A 12,274-nucleotide genomic window follows, 5' to 3' on the forward strand; every position below is an offset into this window, starting at 1 on the left:
AAAACAGTCTTTTCTAAGGTGTTTCCTTTGTTTTCTATCTGCATCTGACTTCTGGAGGTTTCTGGTTTTACATTCCCACAGATACTCTGCGTGGGTTCCTCTTTGGCTCCCTCTGGGTGTGCTGTCTGTTTTACTGGGTAGACCTCTAGCTTCACATTACTTGTTTTTAATATATTTTTATTTATTTCAGAGAGGAAGGGAAAAGGAGAGGGACAAGGAGATAGAAACATCAATGATGAGAGAGAATCGTCGATTGGCTGCCTCCTGAACACCCCACACTGGGGATCAAGCCCACAACCGATTTATCTGAAAAACTGTCAATAGTTTTATTTTCTGGGACTCTGTTGGCTATATTTGTTTCATCAGACAAAAATATTAGAAAGTTCTGGGTTTACTCCTATTTTATCTTGGTCTGTGTGAATTTCCTCTTCTATTGTTCAAAGATTTTACCAGATCAAAATTAATTTTATTTTCCTGGGTCTTAAAAGTATCTTCTTTTCAGTTGTAGATTTAGCTTTTTTTCTTGCAAACTCTTTATTGGTTGGTCAGCTTTTTCCATGTGCACAGCTCCTGTTTAACCAGCCAAGCTACCAGATTCCTGTAGACTTATACCAGCTTTACTTCTTCCCTGAGGTAATAGTTTCTGTCTTCTGTTTCACAGAAGTTTTTCTCTTAGAAGCTCTTCTCAGGATTCTTTTCATTTTCCTTCCTTCCTTCCTTCCTTCCTTCCTTCCTTCCTTCCTTCCTTCCTTCCTTCCTTCCTCCCTCTCTCTCTCTTCCTCCCTCCCTCTCTTTCTTTTTTCCTTTCCTTCTTTCTTAAAAATATCTTTTTTTTTTTATTGATTTCGAAGAGGAAGGGAGAGGGAGAGAGAGAAACATCAATGATGAAAGGGAATCATTGATCGGCTGCCTCCTACACATCTCATACTGGGGATCAAACCCACAACCCGAGCATATGACCTTGACTGGAATCAATCCTGGAACCCTTCAGTCTGCAGGCTCTCTATCCACTGAGCCAAATTGGCTAAGGCAAGCTCCAGTTTCTTTACATTTATCTTTGCACATTATCCATTTGACTAGGTGAATGTTTAGATTCTTGAAATTTTTGTTTGTTTTTTAGGGTAGATCTTGTTCTTTGACCAACTCTATCTTGCAAGTTCTTTGGCCACACATCTTGAGTTTCAGGGGAATTTGTTTTGGATTCATACCAGTATCCACAAGTATTACAAGAGGAATTTTCAAGTCCACTACAGTCAACCTCCAAACAGTGTGTCTTGTTTGGATTCTGCCATAAGTGTTTGGTTCCAAGAAGTCTTTAATTGCATTTTTCTTTTTTTCTTAATGGTTTCAATAAAGTATCAATACCTATTCACTTCAGGTTTTCTTCTGGTGTTTTTAAAGGTTTTTTTTTTTTTACAGCCTTCTACATTTCTTTATTGAAAAACTAGAAGCCCAGTGCATGGATTCATGCACTAGTGGGGTCCCTCACAAGGGTTGGGGAGGGATTGAGGGAAGGCTCCAGCGCATGTCTGACTGGTCTCGCCCACTCCCAATTGGCCAGATCCCAGCCACAAGCTAACCGACCGGTTGGAGTGTCTGCCACCTGGTGGTCAGTGCGCATCATAGCGACTGGTCAAACAGTCAAAGGAACAGTCAGACACTTAGCATATTAGGCTTTTATTATATAGGCTGTGTACACTCTGTATTCTCATATTTTTTTCTCTTTGTTTTCTTGAATAGTATTTTTCACATCTTTTATTACAGATATTTTAAGTTTGTCTTGTAATTTCTCTGATATACCAGAATCCTTACTAAAAGGTTTTCCTGTGAATAAATTTTCAAAATTTGGAATAGCCATAAGTAATTGTAATGTCTTTCAGATCTTCGCCTGGATGTACCTTAGAATTTTTTCTTAAGTTTTATCGCACCTGTAGGATTTTCTGCTGATTCACATCTCTGCTTTGGGGTTGTCATGAGGTTCCTGACACCTGTCAAGTCTCCTACTTCATTTCTCTTTTCCTTAGGTGTTTTGTCTGCAGGGCCTGTGCGGCTGCCTATGGATTCAGCCTTTTCCACATGTGTTCTCAGAAGTTTCATGATTAACTATCAGTTTGACCGACTCACAATTCTCCCTGGGAACTGTCCTAAGTTTCTTTTTTTAATATATTTTATTGATTTTTTACAGAGAGGAAGAGAGATAGAAAGTTAGAAACATCAATGAGAGAGAATCATCAATCAGCTGCCTCTTGTACACTCCCTACTGCGGATGTGCCCACAACCAAGGTACATGTCTTTGACCGGAATTGAACCTGGGACCCTTCAGTCCGCAGGCCGACGCTCTATCCACTGAGCCAAACCGGTTTCCGTGTGTCCTAAGTTTCTTGTTGGTTGTCTTCTCTTCTGAGTCCCCATTTTGCTGATGGGTCTAACACTGGTTCTGCCTTTTCCTTGGTTCCTATACAATCTGTTGATACCTGTGAGGTTTTCATCTTTTCTGCATGTCCACCTGGGAGGTAAGGGGTTCTGGATGCTCTTGCTCTCTAGCTGCACAGCTTGCTTTGGTGTTTTTACAAGCTCTTTGCTGCCAACCAGGTCTCCTTCCACAGAGTCTGCATTGTCCTCAGTTCTCCCCGCAGTCTCCGGAGTGTCCTTAGAGTTTATGCTCCTTCTGGATTCTGCTTTCAAGTGTTCCTAAGCTCTCTGTGGACATCATCATCATGTACTTGTCCCTCTGGTTCTTTCAGTGTTTACAAGAGCTCCCTGACAGCTGCTGGTCTTCCATGGGTTCTGGTTTTATTTTAGGTGCCCTCAGTACTCCTGTGAGGATTCCTAAGAGTTTTTGTTGGCTCTGGTGTGTGCTCTGCATGCTCCTAAGCTTCCTGTGGAAAATCAGCACCGTTTATTTGCTCCTGTTTCTTTGGTATGGTGGGGGCTCTCTGATACCGGCCACACCTCCCACAGTTCTGCCTTTCCTTCTGTTGTTTTCAGCAGTGTTCCAAGGAGCCTTCGAGTTTCTGCTTTGGAGTTTTAAGCTTTTTGTGGACACCTAATGTTGTTTTAATAAATATCTGTCATCTTTGTTATTAGCAATGTCACAAGTTAATTTCTGAAATGCATCATACTACATTTGAGTCCTGGCAATTCTTTATTGTTATTTCTAGCACTTTATGTTAAATGTCATTATATCTAGCATGCTCTCAAAATTTGGTAGCAATTCACATTTTAGTCTTTCTTCCAGAGAACAAATGTAAATACGTGCACAACTTTAGGTACATTCTTGGTAGTTGCTGTGGAGGTGATACTTTTCATTTGTTTTCATCATGATTGTAACAATAATAACTATACTTCCTTATACCAGGCACTGTGCTAGGCATTTTACATATATTATCTCATTTAAAACTCACAGCAGGAGCTAGGGATCACTTATCCCATTTTACAGATGAGAAAAGAGCAGCTCAGAGGTTGAGTCGTGTGTCCATGGCCGGTAAGTGGGAGCTTCCGGTGAATGTCTGTCTGCAGAGCCGGTCCTCTTAACCACTAACCTTCGCAACGTGGTTTCACCTCGTGGAACAGCTTACCGTCAGGGCTGTGGCTGTAGCTACAGAGCATCACACTAGCATCGCTTTCTGTTTTTTCACAGGCGAAATAAGGTAGCTATTATTTGTTCTTTGCTTTTTTAAGGAAATATTATTAAAATAGAATCTGGACCAGAAATCTTTAATAACTAAAAAAAAAAAAAAAAAAAAAATCATTTGTGGGAATGCAGAAATGTTTCCTAGATAAAACCTGAAATGGCAAACAAAAATAACTCAGCTGTTGTTCTTTTCCATCTTATTCAGCCAATTCCTTAAGCAACAAATGTGTCTCCTTCCTGGTCTGACTTCATTAATTTTAAAAATTGAAAAAGCATTTCTTTAAAATAGCTGGTGAATCTTGTCCAACATTTTTTTAAAAGGAAAAGAAACAGATGGTTTCTAAATGTTCAGGATAAAAATGATAACCATAGACTCTAGAATGAAATACCCCGGGCCAGCCAGCACTGAGGCAAGAACAAAAAGGGCTTCCTAAGTGGAGATTCTGTTGGTAGGGTATGACCGCTGGCTAAGACTTCAGATGGTGTGAGAGACTGGTTTACCCTCAGGCGGCCTGGTGAATCTCTGGGCTCCAGATTTGCTAGTCACATGACCATAAGCAAGTTGCTTAATTTCTCATCTGTCTACTGGGGAGAGTACTACCTCCAATGAAGTATTGATTTCAGTGAGTATTAAGGTAATGTATAGAAAGCACTCAACAACTATGTCCAGGGCATGAGCATGTATTTCAAGTGGGAGTATACACATATGGTCATCTCTGGGTTCTTGGTGTGAAATTCAAATACCCTTGTGGGGATTCAAAAACCTTTCCAGTTAATCATGGGCATTAACCCATTTGAATTAAGAATAGAAACACTTTTTAGGAAAAACAAAAATTAACTTTAAAAAAATCTGTCATCTGGTCCGGTGATACACTGTGGGTGAAAACCTGGGCAGAAAAAGACACATTGAGTCTGGGCAGGCGAGGAAGGGTTAAAGGCGGCAGACAGAATAGAATGGAAATGGTGGGGAGTGTGGATATCTTGCTTTCCGTGCTACCCAGGGAGGGCTCCATACGGCGTTGTTCTCGGCTCCCACGTAACTGAAAGGGAAACTTTTCACAATGTCCGGTGCCCTTGATGTCCTGCAAATGAAGGAGGTGGGTGTCCTCAAATTCCTTGCAGCAGGAACCCACTTAGGTGGCACCAACCTTGACTTCCAGATGGAATAGCGCATTTACAAGAAGAAAAGCGATGGCTCCTACATCATCAATCGGAGAGGACCTGGGAGGAGCTTCTGCTGGCAGCCGGGCCATTGTGCCATCGAAAACCCAGCTGACATCAGTGTCCTGTCGTCCAGGAATCCTGGCCAGCGAGCTGCGCTGAAGCTTGCTGTTGCCACTGGAGCCGCTCCTATTGCCGCTTCACTCTTGGAACCTTCACCAACCAGACCCAGGCAGCCTTCCGGAGCCAAGGTTCTGGTGGTTACTGACCCCAGGGCTGACCACCGGCCTCTCACAGAGGCGTCTTATGTTAACCCGCCCACCATTGCTCTGCGTAACACAGACTCTCCTCTGCACTATGTGGACATTGCCATCCCTTGCAGCAACAAGGGGCCTCACTCAGTGGGTCTGACACATGCGTGGCACCACCTCCGTGAACACCCGTGGGAGGGCATGCCTGATCTTTACTTCTACAGAGATCCTGAGGAGACTGAAAAGGCAGAGCAGCCATGGCTGGAAAGGCTGCGACCAAGGAGGAGTTTCAGGGTGAAGGGACTGCTCCCGAGTTCACTGCTGCTCAGCCTGAGGTTGCAGACTGGTCTGAAGGTGTTCAGGGCCCTCTTACCCATTCAGCATTTTCCTAATGAAGACTGGAGTGCTCAGCCTCCCTCTGGAGACTGGTCTGCAGCCCCCAGTGCTCAGGCTACTGAATGGGTAGGAACAGCCACTGAGTGGTCCTAAGCTGTTCTTCCACAAATTCTTAACAGAATGGAAATAGGTTGATGGAAAACAAAGTTTCTAAAAGTTGTGTAAAAAAAAAAAAAAAAGTGTGGATATCTTGAGATGCTAGTGGGACAAAGGTAGGCATTGCTAGAAAGATAGGCCACTGGGGTGGGGGATTGGGAACTGGATCTTTGGACTTCATAGACAGAGAAGCTGTGGGTGAGGACCAGGGCAAAGTAGTGGCCTTGGAAGTGGATCCTGGAGAACGGACATCAGGGCTGTCGGAGCAGAGGAGGGTACAGGCACTGGGAGAATACATGTTGAGGAGGCAGAGGAAGGCAAGTGGAGCAGTGGGGACAATGCATTGGCCCAATGGACACTGAAAGCCACTCAGGTGTAGTGGAACCAAGTCTGACATGCAGGCTTTCATATGAACATTTCTGATTTTTAACCCGAAGAAGAGACAGCCAGGGCACAAAACTGTCATTCAATATTTAAAAGGCAAACTTACAGAAATGAAATTAATTGTATTTTTTGGGCTCCAAATGATAAACTTCCCACAAAGATTAAAAAAACAAACAAACAAACAAACAAAAAAACCTCACAAATACATCAATTATCCCATCCATCCATCTACTGATGGATGCACCTGTTCATCCAGACATCCAGCCATTCTTTAACTTATACCGAAACTGGTTTAAAGTCATTTACAAAAAGGGCACACAAAAAAAGAACCCCAAAAAGTAAATGAAGAAACCAAGGCAAATAGGAAAAGAAGAGCTGGAAAATAAGGCTATTCCTTTGTTCTGGGCTTCTTGGCAGGAAATACAAAGAAAGAAACATCATTTAAAAGATTCTGGTTTGTAAATAAAAACTAGACCAGTTGCGTCAGAGCGCCAATCTTCCTGGCCCTGAGAGCCGGGAGACGCCTGTCCTGTGAGGCCTCGTAAAGAGGACACTGTTAGGTCAAGTCTAACACATTCCACCACCTCTCCGCCAACTATGGTCCAGGGGCTCCGAAACAGGAGCGCCTCCGAAACAGGAGCACCTCCGAAACAGGAGCGCCTCCATACAGGCCAATGGCATCAACGTGCAGCTCGCTACAACTTTCTGAATAAAGTAGTACAAGAACTCAATTCCTGATGCTTTGGTCTAATCCCCAAACAGCTACAGTGTAGAGCAGTGGTTCTCAACCTTTCTAATGCCACGACCCTTTAATACAGTTCCTCATGTTGTGGTGACCCCCAACCATAAAATTATTTTCGTTGCTACTTCATAACTGTAATTTTGCTGCTGTTAATGAATCATAACGTAAATATCTGTGTTTTCCGATGGTCTTAAGAATTTGTGGAAGAACTGCTGCTCTACAGCAGCGGTTCTCAACCTGTGGGTCGTGACTCACAGGTTGAGAACTGCTGGCAGGGTCGTCTAAGATCAAGAGGAATGAGTAACTACATAACTTGTAAATTATTCTCCTAAAATGTTATTTCTCTCAGACCTTTTAAAAGCCATCTTGTTACTTATATAAATTACAAACGTATATTCAAACACACACAGACCCTAAAGATTCCTACAAAAACAAAAAAAACCACAGACAGAATAAATGAACCACTAAAGACTCAGGACATGATATCAATATACAATAATCAATTGCATAAAAAATAAAATACGTAGGCATAAATTTAACCAAAGAAATGAAAGACCTGTGCATTAGAAAGGGTCGGTCTTAAAAGTTTTCATCACACACAAAAAATGCTATGTGTGGTGAGAGATATTAACTGGACTTATTGTGGTGATCATTTTATAATATATATAAATATACAATCATCATGTTCTATACCTAAAACTAATATATTGTTACTATAGCCAATGATATTCTCAATTAAAAAAACAAAAAACACCTGCCCAACTTGAGTGGTTCATGGTTGAATATCGATCTACAAACTAGGAGGTCATTGTTCAATTCCCAGTCAGGGCACATGCCTGGGATGTGGGCTTGATCCCCCGTTGGAAGGGCAGCTGATCAATCATTCTCTCTCATCATCAATGTTTCTCTCTCTGTCTCTCTCTTTTCCTCTCTCAAATAAATTAAAAATAAATACATACATACATACATACATAAAGGCACCTCCCAAGCTGGATTCTGGGACCAAGTTGTCAATGCTCATGACCTCACATTGACTGCTTATTAGGGCTGATTCCAGTTGAACTGCCTGACATCTTTAGGCCTCAATTTCTTCTGAGAAGGAGACTAAAAGCACTACATCAGAGGGTGAAGCTCTTAGAGCCTGGCACCCAGTAAAGGTTACATATAAGGTGGTTGGCATTGTCACTGCAAATGGATTTGGGAGCGAGGAGGGGGTCAAAGCTATCTTTGAGGCCATAAAAAAATTTTTGCATTGAGCTCTGAGGAACTCCTACGTTCCAGAATGTGTCAGAAGCAGACCTTTAACAGTTATCAAAAGCCCTATATGTATATAGCCTTGATTCAGCAGTTAAATCCCAACTAGAAATCTATCCCATGGAAATAATCAGGTCTTACACAAAGATCTGATTACCAGGAAACAAGTTAAAGCACTAGTATAAATTAACCCAGGCTTCTTAAGGAAATTATGTTCTATCCATACAAAGTGGCATTCTGCAGCCTTTAAACTATGACAAAACATCTATTGGAGGGTGGAAGTGGCCAGGGAGAGGTCATTGGGAGAAAAGGAGACATGTAATACTTTAAACAAATGATTTTTAAAAACAGCTATTAATCTGGAAATACGGTTATGATTTAATATATCATTGAGGGACAGAGCCAGTAATAAAACCATATTACAATATAAACACTTGCACACAAGAAAATTCAGTTTTTAAATCCATCTTTTATGCCACTGCACTGAAATACTCCAGAACTGTCCTGTATTTTTTTTTTTTTGCTTAAATTTTTAATTACTTAGGTAACAACACATACATCTTCCTATTTAAAAAAGGAAGATATAATAAAAGTCCCCTCTGAACACATGACCCTCAATCCCTGCACACTCCTCCAACTTGAGAGTTAACCACTGTGTGGTATCCTTCTAGAATAGTCTATATTTTTATTGCATATAGATGTATCCACAGTAAACATATATGTATAGTACAGGTTTGACCAAATGCTTTTGTTTCTGAACAATCTTACCACGTGCAACTTTATGTAACCTCCACCACCATGAAGACAGGGAGCTGTCCCATCACCACAGAGCTGCCTCCTGCCCCTCTGCATAGTCAAACTCAAAGCCACATCTACCCTCTCCCTCTTACTAGACCCTAACCCCTGGTAACGACTCTCCATCTCTGTATTTTATTTAAAGAATTTAATCCTCTAGCATGTTGTAAATATTAATCTCTATGAAAATACCCTCTAGCACAAGCATGTCAACTCAGAGGCCAACATGGGCCAAATAAACAAGGTTAAAGTTGATGTGGGCTGCAAAAAAAACAAAAGCTTCAGTTTTCATTGAAACGTAGTTTATTTCTATAGAGACATGCAAAATTGAAAAGGTTGAAATAAATGAGTAATAATTGTAAGATAATAGAACATTTTAAGAAAAATTAATATTCTTTCTTGAACATTAACTTACCAGACACTGCACAAATTAATAAGTGGAACACAGATAAACCTATTTTTATTGTTCTTCAAAAGTGAAATATTTGTTGCACACACCAAACAAGTTAGTCCAAGACTAATGATGTGGAAATTGGCTGCTAAAATATTTGCTGCTAGTATTAGTGGAGAGAAATGGTGCATCTGTGCTCAAGACACAAAAGGGAAATGAATGTAACACAATTATAGAAATCAGTCATTATCGAATGTTGCAGTTCATTTTTAATAATTATGTGTAACAGGATATTGTAAAAATTAAGTTACGGAATTTTTATTAAAACAATTCTTAGAAAAAGGAGGATCCAAGATGGCTGCTCGGGTAGACACTTAACCACAGCAGCACACAACAATTTCAATGGAATACAACTAAAACGTAGAGTGGACATCACCCAGAGCTACAGGTAGTCGACTGACTGAAAATTCTACAACAAGAAGGAAAGAGAAAACCAGAAGGAAAATCAGAGGAGCTGAAAAAAAGCCTAAGGTACGGAGACATGCTGCGCGCTCACACGCACGCGCGCGTGGAGAGGTCGCAGCCGGAGAGGAGGAGAGGGCTGGGTGCTGCCTGGCATTCCCTAGCAGGAAGGAAATAGAACCCCCAGCCTGGGCTGAACCCCCGAACCGGCAGTGCTGAGCCCCAGATATGAGCCAGACCCTGGGGACCCAGGCTCCGGCAGGGGGAGATGGGGCTGTGAGGCGGAATCCCAAGCGAGCAGCGAAAAGCAGGGCCCCCGGAGTCTCGCGCACATTGCGCGCAGAGGACTGAATGTTGACTCTGATGCTGGATTACCCTAGCGTAGGGGTGTCGAACTCAATCAGAGAAGGGGCCAAAATCTAAAATCCAGCCTAAATCGCAGGCCGAATGGTTTACTGAACAGTCATAAACTGTCATTGTGATGGAAACGCAGCGGAGTACAGTGATGACAGCGAGGTTCGGGCCACATTGCAAGGCCTGGCGGGACGGATTTGGCCCGAGGGCCTTGTGTTTGACACATGTGCCCTAGCGGGAAGAAACAAAGCCTCCGGCGACGCTGAGCCTCAGTCCGGACTGCTCTGAACCCCAGTCCTGGACCAGACCCTGGGGACCCAGGCTCGGGCAGGGGGAGACGGGGCTGTGAGGCGGAATCCCAGAGGAGTGGCGAAAAGCGGAGCCCCCAGAGTCGCGGGCACTGCGCGCAGAGGACAGTCTGTTGACTCTGATCCTAGACTCCCCTAGCGGGAAGGAGAAAAAAAAAAAGCTCCAGACTGGAGGAATGCGACAGGGAGCAGAAGCCCCTGCCGGACACCAGCCAGCCGGGCGCTGGCAGGGAGCCAGGCGACGGGGCCTCCAGGGGGTGGGGGAGTGCCCCTGAGCCTTCGACCTCTGAGCGTGGGCAATGGAGCCAAGGTCGGGGCCTGCTTCCTGAGTGGCGCCGACTCCGGCAACAGGCTGAAGCAGCGCAGGAGCCCACGGAGAACAAAGGGGTGCCACAGGCCAACCTGCTAAGCTACCAGGACAAGGAGGAAGAAACCAAAGTTCTCAATGTGAAGAAATCAAGTGAGAGCAAAAAATAGCAAAATTACTTAAGAAAGAATACAAAGAAGATCTTGAAAAATCAAAGACTAAGTCAGAACTCAACTCACCAGCCAACATTGCAACATAAATGCGTTTTGTTTTGTTTTTTTAAAAAAGGACAGAATGTTGGAACAGCGGCGGCCAGGCCTAGAGTGCCCAGGCACAAAGCAGCAACGGCCAGGCCCCAGAGCAGCAGCAGCCATAGCCAGAGCAACAACAGCCAGCACTGGAGCAGCCAGACCTGGGGCAGTGGCAGCCAGGCCTGAGGCGGAGGCAGCCAAGCCCAGGGTGGCCAGTCCAGGAACACCCAGACCCGGAGTGGCCGGGCCCGGAGAAGCCGGGCCCAGAGCAGCCGGGTTGGGAGCAGCCAGGCCCAGAACAGCAGTAGCCAAGCCCGGAGCATCCAGGCTGGGAGCGGCCAGACTCGGAGCAGCCGGGCCCGGGGCAGCTGGGCCCAGAGCAGCCGGGTCTGGTGTGGCCAGGCCCGGAGCAGCGGCTGCCAGGCTGGGAGCGGCCAGGCCCGGAGCAGCCGGGCCCGGAGAAGCCGGGCCCAGAGCAGCCGGGTCTGGTGCGGCCAGGCCCGGAGCAGCAGCAGCCAGGTCCAGAGCAACTAGGTCGGGAGCGGCAGTGACCAGACCTGGAGCAGCTGGTTGTGGAATGAACCAGAGCAACAGAGGCCAGGCCCGGAACAGCCAGGCCCGGAACAGCTCGCTCTTCGCCTGCCCCTGCCCCACGGCTGCCTCTCAGACATGGCTGGAAACTTTTGTGGGAACTTGAGGGTCTGCTGAATCAAGTGATGAAGGCTTAGATCTGGATGTGTTGAGTTAGTATAGGGCTGGGGTGTTGATCTGTGTTGATCTGTGAGTGCCTTGGGTGGGGCCTGGATGAGGCTGGTTGACCTATTTGGAAATGTCTTTTGTGTGAAGTGTATCATTGGGTATGTGGAGGTATTATTGATATGAGAAAATGCTAAGTAACTGATTTACTATCTGAAAAGGGATTTACTATCAGGGAAAGGGAGGGAGGAAGAGACTGAACATAAACTGTGCACCTATGGATGAGGACAATGGGGGATGGGGAGGGGGCGGAGGGTGGGGTGGGGAACCTGGTGGAGGGGGGAAGAAATGAGGAACCTTTGTAACAATATGAACAATAAAGATTGATTAAAAAATAATAAAAAAAACAATTCTTACATACCATTATATTGGTGGGGCTGCAAAAATATTCATTGTGGGCCACATGTGGCCTGTGGGCCGCGAGTTTGACATGCTTGCTCTAGCATTTAATGCTAGGAATGTGGAATGTCTTGGCTTGCAAATCTAGTTTATTATGTTTGTGTAGAAGTGAACATTATTTTTCACTAGCTCTCTAGTACAGTCCCAGTTGACTTTACAAAAAGAAAATATATTTTAGGTAGAGGTTTTATTGCTCCTGAGGTGAATCATTTTAAACTCTCTATTTTGGTGATAACAGAGATAGGCTAATAGCCACTTGATTTACTTCCACAGATTTATAAAGTGTTTTCCCAATTATTTTAATATGAACACTGCTTTACAGTGGAAGAATAT

At 44.1% G+C, this 12,274-nt stretch overlaps 1 pseudogene across 1 annotated transcript; it reads left to right on the plus strand.

The window, feature by feature from the left end:
• Positions 1–4,611: 4,611 nt before the first annotated feature.
• LOC118723287 lies at positions 4,612–5,602 on the plus strand (annotated as a pseudogene). The gene has a single exon (XR_004989208.2). The product of XR_004989208.2 is annotated as a 40S ribosomal protein SA-like (transcript).
• The last annotated feature ends 6,672 nt before the right edge of the window (positions 5,603–12,274 follow it).

This window comes from Pipistrellus kuhlii, unplaced genomic scaffold (genome assembly GCF_014108245.1).
Source record: "Pipistrellus kuhlii isolate mPipKuh1 unplaced genomic scaffold, mPipKuh1.p scaffold_m20_p_2, whole genome shotgun sequence".
Taxonomy (NCBI): domain Eukaryota; kingdom Metazoa; phylum Chordata; class Mammalia; order Chiroptera; family Vespertilionidae; genus Pipistrellus; species Pipistrellus kuhlii.